Here is an 11,539-nt window from a genome sequence, read left to right as displayed (position 1 = left end):
AATCCTTCTCTGGACTCCCTCAAATACAAGTATATCCTTCCTTAAATAAGGAATCAAAAACTCTATGAAGTACTCCAGGTGTGGTCTCACCAACGCCCTGTACAATTGTAGCAAGGCTTCCCTACTTTTATACTCCATCCCCCTTGAAATAAGGACCAACATTCCATTTGCCTTCTTAATTACTTGCTGTACCTGCATGGTAACTTTTTGTGTTTCATGAACGAGGACATCCAGATCCCTCTGTACCATAGCACTTTACAGTCTCCCTCCATTTAAATAATACTTTGCTTTTTCATATTTCCTACCAAATTGGATAACCTCACAATTTCCCATGTTATCTTGCATCTGCCAAATTTTTGCCCACTCATTTAACCTATATATATATCTCTTTTCTGACAGTTTGTGTTCTCCTCGCAACTTGCTTTATATCATCAGCAAATTTGCCTACAATTTGTTTATGATATTATTAACCTGACAATATATTTCTCACCATGATTGGATCTTATTCAGTCAATATTGTAAATTGGTCCTATCTTTAACAGACTGGTCACATTCTGCCATTCGAATAGGCCAGCTGGGACTGATACGGTTGAACAACAAAATGTAAGAGCTTTCCCAATTTCTACCCACAGAGGGTAATAATGAACATTTCTGATCCATCTGCAAGGAATTCAAGAACATGTCGCTTTTGTATAACTAAAATAATCACTAATATGTAAAACAAACTAATCCTTTTGGCACCAAGCCTACTTACAATTAATTTGCAGGATGGTATATCCAGAATCGCTGCTATAATTATTGCTGGCATAACATTTATATGTTCCTGAATCATTTCTGTTAACTCTGATTATAGTCAGTGTTACATTGTCTGGTGAAGTTATTATTCTGTCATTATCCTGGACAGCTCGGTTAGCCTTAAACCAAATCCGTGACTGTACAAAGCCCGAAGCGTGACAAGTCATTAAAATGGTATCAATGTTTTCTACTGGATTTGAATTGTTGGTGTTAGAAACTGGTTCTGTAAATTCAATTAAAAGGGAAAGGCAGTTACATCATTTTCGACAAAAGCTGTAACAAAACGCTAATTAAGTAATTTCACATGTAAACATCAAGAGGGTAAAATTCAAATTGGGTGTAGGTGCACAAGTGGCGGTATCACATCTGTCTCCACTTATATGCCCCGTCCGAAATTGAAGTCAATAGAGCGGATTATTGGAAGGGACAAATAACACATGGCAGATGCAATACTATCCATTTTGTGTCCATATCCAATTACTTTTGAAAATTCCTACTGAATCTGCTTTCACCACCCTTTAAGGCAGTGCATTCCAGATCATTAAAACTCTCTGTGTAAGAATAATTATCATCTCCGCCAGTTCATTTGCCAATTATCGTAATCTGTGTCCTGTGGTTACAGTCCCACCTGCCAGTGGGGGCAGTTTCTCCCCATCAACTCTATCAAAGCCCCTCATAATTATGAAGCCTCTGTAAAGCTTCCCCTTAACCTACTCCGCCTGAAGGAGAACAATCTCAACTTCTCTCGTCTCTCCCCATAAGTGAAGCATCTCATCCCTGGTATCATTCTGCTTAATCACCTCTGCAACTTCTGCAAGGCCTTGACATTCTTATTAAAGTGGGGTGCCTTAAATTAGAATATAAATGCAAGTTAAAAGTACTGAACGTAGGAAGGCCACTAATGGTTGATTTATGTACTGCATGAAAGCTGCTGAAAATTGATAATGATGTATTTAAAACAGATCTAGGAATCCTAGTCGACCTGAAGCTCTAATCATTGAAGATCAGCAATCACAATGCGAAGAGAATGCTGACACGTATACACAGAACAATGCAGTACAAATCAGAAAAAGACATGCCCTCATGGTACAGTGCTCTGATCAGAGCACTCCTCGAGAAACTGTGTGCAGTTCTGTAAACTTGAGACAAGGGGCGCATTCAACTATGAGAGGCAGAGCAGAGATAATCAATGCATGTTATGGGGCTGAGCCATGGTCGAAGCAATGACGAAACTTATACTTTCCACCTTAAAAGAAGGGATTTAAAAGTGATCTTAATGGGCATAGAAAATAACAAAGTGTATGTAAAAGATATATCCAGAAAGTACTTCAAATTAAACTGAGTAGGAAAACTGGACACGGGTCCGAAGGGTTAAAGGCTAATTGAGAACCAATATCAGGAATTTCTTAATTCTATGATCTGTGTAGGAGTATATCAGTCAATATCCTCTGATGTTCTGAAATTATGCATCTTACACAACTGCTCATCAGTTGTCAGATCATTTTCTTGATGGATAAGGAGAGAGAGAGAAAGAGAGCGAGAGAGAGGATAAACAGACAATATGTAATATCAAAAAACGGCTGAGTGCACAGGATACAGCAAAGTCTATGAGCCCTGACAACATCCCAGCTGCAGTGCTGAAGACTTGTACTCCAAAAATAGCTGCGCCTGTAGCCAAGCTGTTCCTGTACAGCTGCAAAACTGGCATCAACCTGACAAAATGAAAAATTGACCAGGTATGTCCTGTCCACAAAAAGCAGGACAAATCCAATCCGGTAAATTACCGCCCCATCAGTTTACTCTCAATTATCAGCAAAGTGATGGAATGGTTCGTCAACAGTGCTATCAAGCAGCACTTATTCACCAATAACCTGCTCACCCATGCACAGTTTGTATTCCGCCCGTACCACTTGGCTCAAGGCCTCTGTACTGCCTTGGTCTAAACACGGACAAAAGATTTGAATTGCAGAGGTGAGGTGAGAGTGATTGCTCTTGATATTTCAACTCTATTTGATCAACTGTGGCATCAAGGATCCCTCGTAAAATTGAAGTCAATGCTAATCGGGGGAAAAAGCTAAGTTGTCTCGAGTCATACCTAGCATGATGGAAAAAGATTGAAGGAGGCCAATAATCTTAGCCACAGCAGATTGCAGCAGGAGATATTCAGAGCAGTATCCTAGGGCCAAGCATTTTCAGTTGCTGCATCAATGATCTTCTCTCCATCATAAGGTCAGAAGTGTGAATGTTCGCTGATGATTGTGCAGTGTTCAGTTCCATTCACAATTCCTCAGATAATGTAACAGTTCATGCCCACATGCAGCAAGAATTGGACAACATTTATGCACGGCCTGATAAGTGGCAATTAATACTCACGCTACATAAGTGCCAGGCAATGGCCATCTCCCAAAACAGATAATCTAACCACCTCCCCTTAACACCCAACGGCATTACCATCGCCCAATCCCTAACCATTAACATCCTGGGGGTCACCATTGACCAGAAACTTAACTGGAACAGCCACATAAATACTGTGGCTACAAGAGAAGGTCAGAGACCCTGGGTATTCGGCAGCCAGTGACTCACCTGCTGCCTGCCCAAAGCCATCCCACCAACATCAATGCACTAGTCAGGAGTTTGATGGAATACTCTCCACTTGCCTGGATGAGTGCAGCTCCAACAACATTCAAGAAGCTCGAAACCATCCAGGAGAAAGCAGCAGCTTGATTGGCACCCCATTCACCGCCTGAAACATTCACTCTTTCCACCACCGTGGCTGCAGTTTGTACCATCTAAAAGATACACTCCAGCAACTCGCCAAGACCTCTTCGATTGCACAACCCAAAGCCACCACCTTTACGAGCTGGAAGGATAAGGGCAACAGCCGCATAACCACACCACCATCCCCAAGCTCCAATCGAAGTCGAACTCCTGACTTGGAAATGTATTGCCGCTCCTTCACCATCGCTGGGACAAAATGCTGGAGCCCTCCCTAACAGCACTGTGGGAGTACTTTCAACACATGGACTGTTCAAGAAGATGGCTCATCTCCACCTTCTTAAGAGCAATTAGGGATGGGCAATAAATGCTGGCCTTGCAAACAAAGCACACATCCCGTGAATGGAAAAAAATAAGTTAGATAGTTATATATGTAGGCATGTGGGCAGATTGATAGATAGGCGGACAGGCAGTGAGACAAACGGACAGACAGACAGAAGCAGTCTCGACATAATTTATCATCCATAACTAAACGGTTTGAATAAGTCTCAAAGTATACAAAGTATATATAAAGAGAGAAGGTAGTCATTTAATGCTGATTTCTTGTGAGCTGGACTGGGAGATTCACAACCACTCTCCCATCTGCAAACTTGCTTCCCTCACCAACAACAATTAATTTTACATTAATCTCTGGATCGCCAGTCAATAGCAATTAACCTTTGTAGGCTTAAAGGCACAGGCCTGGTTCAACATAGTTTCACCCTAGCAGAGGTGATATACATTGTGCATTATATGGTGTAGTGCATCTGCTGTTCAAAAGAAAGATATTCACCTGGAATTTTTGATTGGTTATGATGGAGAACTGTCATCGTTCACCATTATAACCACTGTGAATCAGGCTGCGAATTCTGGATTTAGCACATGCGCATCTAAATGCAGAAATCCTGAAGTTGCAGTCAGTCATTCACTGCCCGACACTGGCTGCGCTGTGGAACGCCCACCCCCCATATCCTGCAATCAGTGTAATAATTGAAATCAGGGCAACTGCCGAAAATTTGTATTTTCCACGCTAATATCGCTTTTAAGTACTCCATTAAATGTTTAGCATTGTTGGAAAATGTACAATTGGGGTTTTAACAGCATAGTGATTGCTAAATAACCGTCCTAGCCCTGATAACTATTTTTTTTCATTTGTAGACAGGCAAATTTCTCCATTAGGATAAAAATTGTTTTTTTTACAAACTATAGATTTTTTTAAAGTTTGTTCATGATATTTCAGTTTCTACATTATCTCCATGTGAAAGTCGCACTCTTTATTTCACTCTCTGTCACATATTTTAAAGTGTGGATAAAAGTTGCTTTTCATTTTCTGGTTTGTGGTCTGTGAGTATTCTTCAATGCGACTGCCTGTTTAGACAGCTTGTTGAAGTCACAGCAGCTCTGCAATGGGGATTCCCATTACACAGAGCTACAATGAATTACCTAACATAAGAACATAACACATAAGAGCAGGAATAGGCCATTTGGCATTTCGAGCCTGCTCCGAACTATTCCCATATCCCTTGATGCCGTTTATATTCAAAAATTTATCGATTTCTGTCTTCAAAACATTCAACGACTGAGCCTTCACAGCCCTCTGAGGTAAAGGATTCCAAAAATTCACCACCCACCGAGTGAAGAAATTGCTCCTGATCTCAGCCCTAAATGGCCGACCCCTTATTCTGAGACTGTGACCCCTGGTTCTCGACTCCCCAGCCAGGGGGAACATCCTCCCTGCCTCTACCCTGTCAAGCCCTGTAAGAATGTTGTATGATTCAATGAGACCACCTCTCATTCTTCTAATCTCTAGAGAATATAGGCCTATTCTACACAATCTCTCCTCATAAGACAATGCCCCCATCCCAGGAATCAGTCTAGTAAACCTTCGTTGCACTCCGTCAATGGCAAGTATATCCTTCCTTAGGTAAGGAGACCAAAACTGTCCACAATTGCACGCCGAGAATGGCAGACACCTCACCAAAGATATCTCCAGATTTATTTGGAACGTTTCATCGGAGCCAGCTGCAATCATCTTTGCTTCGCCTCTGACTGCAAGTTGCGGGCTATTGCATATTTCTAACAAAGCATAAAGATGAAGGTGCAGCGCAATGTCCTGCAAACATCCTGAACTTTGCGCTAAGTATTTATTGAACATTGGTTACAATATAGCAGGCGCGCAAAATAGAATAGCAATAGATCATATTTTATGAACTGTGAATAATCCTTGTCGGACCAGGTGTCCAAATGCTAAAAGCACCATATTTATAAATTGGCCCAGAAATTCGGGTCAGATGCTTCCCTCAGGTGCAAGCCTTCGACCAGCACTTACCTTGCGTGCCGGCTGTTAAGCTGTGGGCCCGCGTGGTATTCCAATCCTGGGCCTCCGCCAACTGCCGGCACGCAGTGCTTGCATCTCCCAGGGGCACAGGTAGTTCGAAGTGTCCCCTGCGATCACGAGGGCCATGGAGCTCCATTGGTAGCAGGGAATGCTTCATTCATAAGTTTGACAGGAATAGCTGTCAAACCTATAATTGCTATAAGCCCCAAAAGATCATTAAAACCTCAAATAATTTTTTTTTAAAACATCAATTTTTTAAAATAAACTATAAATTACATGAAATAACTATTTTAAACGATAATTTAATTTTATTAAAAAATTAATTACATTTTCTGATGGGGCTAACAATAAGCTTACCTTTCTTTAAAGTATTTGAAAATAATAAACCTGTGGAAAAAATGTTTTAATTTTAATTAATTCACCACTTACCTTGTTAAAAGCAGGCCTTGCAGCTGCTTTTTAAAAGTGTAACTGCTGGAGACTTAACCTCCTGGAAATATCTGGAGAAAAACGTAAGTTCAATGCGCACGCACTGCCAATCTGGCGCACGCATTCGACCTCTGAACCCCTTCTTTCAGGGAAATGGAAGTGCTGGTTTCTCGTGATTGTGCGGTGCATGCGCGAAACCAGCACTTTCATTGGGCCTACGCGTGTGTACCCCATACGTACTCACCCGTGGAGACCCGAATTTCTGGGCCATTGTGTTTTGCATTTGTCCAATGCCAAGTGGCCCTGCTCCCTGTCCCTGTTAGTTCCACTGCAGCTCTGAGAAAGAAAGTCAGGCTGGAACTCAATAATTCGGTACAATCAGCCAATCGGAGGCAAACAAAAGAAAGTTGCATATTCGGGTCTCCACGGGTGAGTCCGCATGGGGTACTGACCCATAGACCCAATGGAAGTGCTGTTTTCCTGCATGCACTGCACTTACGCGGGAAACCGACACTTCCAGTCCCCTGAAAGCAGGGGTTCAGATGTCAAATGCGTACGTGGGGGATGCTGCGCGTGCGCATCGAACTTCGTTTTTTTTCTCAGGTTTTCCCGGGATGGTGAGTCTGCACGAGTTAGCAACGTAAGGTAAGTGGTGTATTAATTAATATTAAAACATTTTTTCCAGAGGTTTATTATTTTTAAATAACTTAAAGCAAGGTAAGTTTATTTTTAGCCCCGTTAGAAATTAAAATTATTTTTTTCAAAAATTTAAATTATTGTTTAAAATAGTTATTTCATTTAATTTATAGTTTATTATTTTAAAAAAGTGATTTAAAAAATAAATTAATTGAAGAATTAGTGATGTTTTGTAAGAAGAAGGGGTTTGTAGTATTTCTAAGTTTGACAGCACTTCTTGTCAGACTTAAGAATGGAGCATTCCCTGCTCCGATTGGCTGCCCATGGCCCACGTGATCCCAGGGGCCACATCGAACTAACTGCGCCCCTGGGATATGCAAGCAATGCGCGCCGGCAGTTGGAGGAGGCCCAGGATTGGAATCCCACGCGGGCCCACAGCTCAACGGCCGGCGCGCTAGGTAAGTGCAGGTCGGAGGCTTGGAACCGCGGGAAGCCCCCGACCCGAATTTCTGGGCCAATACATATGTAACTTACATCGAGTGTACAGCACAGAAATAGGCCATTCGGCCCAACTGGTCAATGTTGCTGTTTAGGTTCCACATGAGCCTCCTCCCACCCTTCTTCATCTCACCCCCTCAACATAACCTTCTATCCCTTTCTCCCTCGTGTGGCTATCCAGCTTCCTCTTAAATGTAACTATGCTATTGGTCTCAACTGCTCCTTGTGGTAGCGACTTCCACATTCTTACGGCTCTCTGGTAAGGAAGTTATTGTTTAAACTGCTTATTGATGAAAATCGCCTGACTAATATGCTTCCTTGTTGAGACAGCGAGATTATTGTGGCTGCAAGGGAATTTCTGTGATTCGCTGCCCACGAATGCTGCACGATCTACAGAAGTTTTACAGGTATTTTCATCAGTTTTATGCGCAAAGTGGCTTTTCAGCTTAGTTGCTTTATGAAAGCTTCAATGTGAATCTCTGTTCCGCTTTTAACTTCATTCGGCTTTGAAATATCTGCAGCAAAATGTTGCACAATCCATATTTGCATATGTTTAATTGCATTGAATTATGTCAATTAACCATTTATTTGAAAATATATCTTCAGCTTTGCAACAATGCCACGTGAAACATTACCTCCTGGTTTTGTTTAGGGTGCTGATTGATCCACTGTGCATTTGCAGCACTTTCTTGTTGCGTGTAAGAACAGATTTTGGTGAGCAATACTGTGGGGTGACAGCGAACACATTTTATTCCTGGTAAAGTAACATTGTAGGATAAGAATGCTCATGACTCGTCTATATAAATCAACATTTCGATATTAAAAAATCGACAGCAAACAGCTTATTAGCTACATTGTGGCACGGCGATAGTGATGCTGGTTGCAGAGTTTATTCTATTTCAGTTTTGCCCCGAAACTGTCTATGTACCTCGTGATGAATGACTTGTGACATGAGAACAATGAAATCGTTTAGAAACAATTCTCTTCTCCAGAAAACCTTTCACTTACCAAGTACAAGCAGAATGATGGTTGCTGATGCTTGCAAGGTCCCGGTGATTGGATTCAAGGTAACAGTGCACTGTCCACTGTCCGCAGCTGTCACTGACTTCAGCAGGAGCGATCCGTTCGGGAGGAATAACTCAGCCCGTGGTCTGTATTCATTACTTATATCACCCTCTGTACCGAGCCACCCAGCGATATTTGACACCCCGAAGTCCCAGTTCCCTCTCCTCAGCTCATCTGGCTGCCGCACTGAAAAAAATACGTTGCCTACGACGGTCTCATTTATCCGACTGTTTTCTTTATGTACAGTAAAACCCTAGGGCTCAACTGGGGAAAGAAAATCAAATTGAGGAGGAAGTAAAGTGAAACACACAAACTTGACACAATGTATACGTTTCTTAAGTGAGACTAACGTCATCTCTTGTATTTTAATCTGATTTTCTATGACAATCGCTTGCTGTCATGTTTTTCTAATCACTAAAAGAAAGGATCCGAGAAACTGATCCTCACACGCAGATATAAATAAGCAAACAGCTACAGTGGTAAATGGCAGTGGCTCCATCCTGAGAGAGCAGCGCCAGTCCCTGTTACACTCGGTGACTGACCCACTGTACATGGTCTACAGAACAGATCAGTTGACGCATTTACTGAAGTGGCAATGCTGATTGGACCGAGTGGTGTTCACATGACTGGAAACTCTTTCCACTGACTCCAATCTAAATGATACATATTAATAGAAATTATTGGCAATGTACAGGAAATGGGCGGAAGAGTCGGGTTAACTTCAAGTGCACAGATCTTTGCTCAGAAATTAAACATTATTCGCTCTTTTATTATATGGAATGCACTCCTGGAATGGGTGGTGGAAGCAAATTCAATCGTAACCTTCCAAAGGGAATTGGATCAACACTTGAACAGGCAAAGAAACAGGGCTATGTTCAAAGATCAGGGGAGTGAGACTAATTGGATAGCTCTTTCAAGGAGTACGGCCGAATTGCCTCCTTCTGTGCTGTATGATCCTCTGATTATTTTTGAGACACTGAAAGGCCTGCTGTGTATTTATAAACATTTGCTGTTTATATTTCAGATATTCAGTTTTCCTGTCCCTTCAGAGGTATCTAACACAGCTCAATATTATCTAGCAGAGAGAGAATAAAAATATCCCCAAATTATGGAGAGTGGGTAATTCCTGGTAGTTTGCAAAATCTGAAGTCAGGGGTTATCAGAAAAATACAATAGATTCTTTGATCTAAATTTTCGCCATTTAACGTGTAACTAGACTCGACTATTCCAATGTACTCCTGGCTGGCCTCCCACATTCCACTCTAAGTAAACTTGAGGTCATCCAAAATTCGGCTGCCCATGTCCTAATTCGCACCAAGTCCCGTTTGCCCATCACCCCTGTGCTCACGGACCAACTTTGGCTCCCGGTTAAGCAGCGCCACGATTTCAAAATTGTCATCCTTGTTTTCAAATCTCTCCATGGCCTCGCCCATTCCTATTTCTGTAATCCCCTTCAGCCCCACAACCCCCCACACCCCAGCAAGATATCTGTGCTCCTCTAAATCTGCTCTCTTGAGGATCACTGATTATAATCGCTCGACAATTGGTGGTCAGGCCTTCTGTTGCCTAAGCCCTAAGCCCTGGAATTTGCTACCTATACCTGTCCTCCTCGAAAACTCTCTTTCCTTCTTTAAGACGCTCCTAAAATCCTACCTCATTGAACAAGCTTTTGGTCGTCTGCCCTAATTTAATCTTATATGGATCGGTGTCCAATTTTTTGTCTTAAAATATTGCTGTGAGCGCATTGAGCCAGAAATTCGTTTCGGAGGCTTCCCGCGGGTGCAAGCCCCCGACCTGCACTTACCTCGTGTGCCAGCCTTTGTGCTGTGGGCCCGCGTGGGATTCCAATCCTGGGCCTGCTCCAACTGCTGGCGAGCAGTGCTTCCGTATCTCAGGGGTGCATTTAGTTCAAAGCGTCCCCTGGGATCACGTGGGCCATGGAGAGCCAATCGGAGCTGTGAATCTCTATTCATATATTTGACATGAATAGAGATCGGTCCCAAAACCTAACTAAAACTTCAAATACATTTTTAAAAAAATAACATTTTTAAAATAACTATAAATTACATAAAAAAACTATTTTAAACAAATACTTACATTTTTGAAAAAATTAATTACAGTTTTTAACGGGGATAAAAATAAACTTACCTTTCTTTAAAGTATTTAAAAATAATAAACCTGTGGAAAAAAATGTGTTAATTTTTATTTAATTCACCACTTAACTTGTTAAAAGCAGGCCTTGCAACTGCTTTTTAAAAGCGTAGTTGCTGGAGACTTACCCTCCCGGAGAAACCTGCAAAAAAAAAAGTAAGTTCCAGGCATACGCGCTGCCTCTCCCGTGCATGCGTTTGACCTGTGAACCCCTTCCTGTAAGGGAACGGGAGTTCCGGTTTCCCGCGCATGTGCAGTGCAAGCACGAACCCAGCACTTTTGTTGGCCCTACGCGTGAGTACTCAGCGCGTACTCAGCCGTGGGGAACCAAAATTCTGGCCCAATATGTTAAAGGCACTATATAAATACAAGTTGATGTTGTTGTTGTTGCTGTAACTAGCCGACCTCCCACAGCGTTGCTGATCAAGACTGCAGTCTTCAAGTGAAGCAAGGTTCGAGGGTAGCATAGAATTCGACATGGGCATAAGCACAATTCAGTTTCTGTTTGAACGTTATAGATTTTGTCCTTCATTTTATGTAATAATTTGATATCGGCATCATTTTAGAAAAAAAATCTTACTTTCCCATGTGCTCCCTGTCTACAAAACCTTACTTCCTATTGGCACTCGTCCTGTCACACTTTTGTGTCAATGTTTTTACCATTATAAATTTCCATGCTCAGATTCATAATGGAAATTGCCCATGTAAATTTGGCACCGTATTACTGGACTATCTGATCAGTCAGATGGTTTTGCCCATAAATCGCTCAAGATGAATTCTGAAGAAAAGTATTTTGATCGGCTGCTTTATGTCGCAGCAGTTCCATCAAGGGGATTACCACTAAGTTCCGTTGTATTGAATTCAATGTCGGAA

The 11,539-nt window shown here is 41.9% G+C and overlaps 1 pseudogene; it reads right to left on the bottom strand.

Moving 5' to 3' along the window:
- Nucleotides 1-444: 444 nt before the first annotated feature.
- LOC147109899 (basement membrane-specific heparan sulfate proteoglycan core protein-like) overlaps nucleotides 445-11,539 on the bottom strand; it is a 193,291-nt pseudogene continuing 182,196 nt past the window's right edge.

This window comes from Somniosus microcephalus, chromosome 12 (assembly GCF_052327205.1).
Source record: "Somniosus microcephalus isolate GS21.2 chromosome 12, FLI_Smic_1.0, whole genome shotgun sequence".
Taxonomy (NCBI): Eukaryota; Metazoa; Chordata; class Chondrichthyes; order Squaliformes; family Somniosidae; genus Somniosus; species Somniosus microcephalus.
The sequence above is the reverse complement of the archived record's forward strand: the minus strand, read 5'-3'. Positions and strand labels throughout refer to the sequence as shown.